This window comes from Durotheca rogersii, assembly GCF_024521655.1.
Source record: "Durotheca rogersii strain YMJ 92031201 chromosome Unknown GGS23scaffold_22, whole genome shotgun sequence".
Classification (NCBI taxonomy): domain Eukaryota; kingdom Fungi; phylum Ascomycota; class Sordariomycetes; order Xylariales; family Xylariaceae; genus Durotheca; species Durotheca rogersii.
In genome coordinates, this window is record NW_026251253.1 from 648947 (window position 1) to 651990 (window position 3044).

Genomic DNA, 3044 nt, shown 5'->3' on the forward strand with positions numbered 1-3044 from the left:
CGCCTCTTCCGATACCGTTAAATACGCGGGTATATAACCCTTCTTTTCCTACCGATCCTTAGCCCCCGATCGTATCTTTAGGTATTCTTACGGTATTTGCCTCTTTTTTATTAATAGGATACGCTATAAATTCCGGAACGAGCGGTTTACTTACTTACGGATAAGGATAGATCGTAACCTTCCTTTAGTAGAGGATTTAAGTTAAGCCGTATACCTACTTATAATACGGGTAACGAAGGAGGAGTTACTATTTATAATAAACTCGAAGATCGCTACTTTCCGGGGGTCGGGAAGTAAGTAAGTTTTTAATTTTCTTAGTAATTAATAAGTAAAGGATAGGGTAAGAGGATAGAGAGGAAAAGAGAGGTATTAATCGGCGGGTATACGTTACTTCTGGCTTATTTTTAGACGCGTATTCCTTTCCTTTCCTTTTCTTTTTCTTTTACTTTTATTAATATAAATTACTTTCCTTACTTTCCCTTTAAACGCTAAAATATACCTATATTAAAATATAATAGTTACGTAATATTAGGATATTAATATCCCGGATTCCTAACGATAAACGCAAAGGATAACTTATTTAAGTATAGGAACGCGTTAATCGGCGTTAATAATCTATAGAAATATACTTTCTTTTAAAGTAAGAGGTAGGGAAGGAGCGTATCTATTAGTATTATAATTTAAGGTATTAATTTCGTATATAGGCTACCGGTTTAATAACCATATAGGGATAACTTCTTTCCTCCTTTATTTAGGAAAGCGACTATATGTTAAGCTCCTAGGCTTTATTATTCTTCGATCGGTATAGGTAGGTTATTTTAAGGCACTATAGCCTTATCGTACTATAGTAGGAGGGTTATTTATTAAGTCGGATCGATCTTCTTAGTCCGGGTTTATCGTTAGATATAACTTCGTATCCTTTAAGCTTTTTATTTAATATTTTTACTATAATTCGTACTTTATCGTTCGGGGTTAATTATTCTTCTTCTTTATTATCGATTACCGAGGATATAAGCTCTAGGCCTCCTTTAGCTTAGGGGTCGTTAGTAGTCGTCGATTCCTAGTCCTTATATTTAGTCGGTAATAAGCGTATAATTTATTCGTCCTTCTCCGGGTTCTCTAGCTCTTAAAACCCGTTAATATTTTAAATAAATTTCCGTAGTTTATAGCCTAAAACCGGATATAATAACGTAATTCTATCCGGTTCTTTAAGCTTATAACGACTATAGCCTAAATCTTCGGCGATTAAGTACGGTTTCTTCTAGTGGTACTTTAGTTTTACGGCTATCGACTTATTTATATATCGTAACGTATCGTATAATAGTACGAGGTCGTTAGCTTTTAAGGGCTCTTTTCGTATCTAGTAAGCGTTTTTTTCGTCCTAATACCGGGTAGCTTCCTTATATTTAATCGCTAGAACCTTAATTACGGTTAATATATCTTCCTAGCGTCTTTCGATTAATCGTACGCGTATAACTAAAAGCGATTCTCGGTCCAGGATATTCTTTTAATTTATAATACGCTAGGTTAAAATAACGGTTTTTATCGGGATAATAGCCTTACGCTTATATATTAATTCGTATAGCGACATTCCGTATAAACGCGTCGAGGTTTTATCTACCTATATAATTACTCCTAATAAGTTCGTTTATTCCCGATCGCTACCGTTTATACCTTTTATAAGGCCTCCGCGAATTACTTTATACCTAACCTCGATTATACCCTAGGATTACGGGAAATAAGTAATGCCGACTTTAACTCTAGTACCGACTAGCTTTATTACTTTACGGACCTCCTTTTTATTTTCGGAATTACCATTATACTTAATTACTAAGGGTACGCCGTACTATAGGAATATCTATTCCTAAAGGAACTTAGCGATCGTTTTAAAATCTATTTTTCTAATGGCTCGGGCTTCGAAAAAGCCGGATAATTCGTTTCGTATTTCGATTATTACGATAAATCCGTTATTTATTAGTATATATTATACGTTTATTACCTAGTAAGTAAGAACGTTAACTAACTCGTTATATAAAGCGGGATCGACTTTCCGGGTATTATTTCCTTTTTAATATTTAGGATACGATTTAACCTTTCGGGCGACGTATTCGAATATACCGCGCTAGTAATATAGTCTAGCTATCCGATCGTAGGTCGAAATATATCCTTTATAACCGAAATCCTCGTAGTAATCCTTAATTATAGCTTTACGTAATTTCTCTTAGTCGATAATTCGTCGCATGCTTTTATATTTCTCGGGCTTTCTTTATAAGATATCCTCCGAAACGACGTATTTAAGCGCTTCCTTCTTAAACCGGGTCTATCGCTTTTGGTACCCTACTAATCGGTTATTTTTTAATCGGCTAAGTAGTTAAAATCGCGTAAGAAACGTTACTATTTTTTACGACTCTATCGATTATTCTTCTAACGGTTATAACGATAGGGCTTTATCGTTAGATTACTTAACGACGTTAAGCGATACGATTATATTTACGTATATTATATTAAGCTATATATTAATAAAGTCTTTTATATCGCCTTTTTATTAATCGTCGTCGTCGTCGCTTAGGCTACTAGGTTTACGTAAGAGACCGTCCGTAACGGAGTATCTCTTACCGGGTATATACTAAATATCGAAGCTAAATATCTTAATATAAGTTATTTACTTAGTAAGGATAGCGCCCGGAAGACTAAAGAATCCGTCGTTAAGTTAGGCGATAAGTACTTTAGCGTCGGTTTTAAGTACGAAGTAAATACCGTAAAGGTAGTTTCGAAGCTATCGTAGGAACTTAACGACTCCTAGGTACTTCCGTTTCGTGGCGTCGTAATTTAATTCCGTTCCTCTTTAAATCCCTAACTCGTATCTCGAAGGTCTAAAGTTACCTTTATCGTTCTCCTAACCTAATACGTAGCTTTAACCGTCTCTTAATACGTCGACTTTTACTCGGATTAGCTATTCGATAGTATAGTTTAAAATAATTAATACCGGTACGTTAATAAGAGTAGTTTTAAGCGAATCTATAATATATTATTAATCGATACCT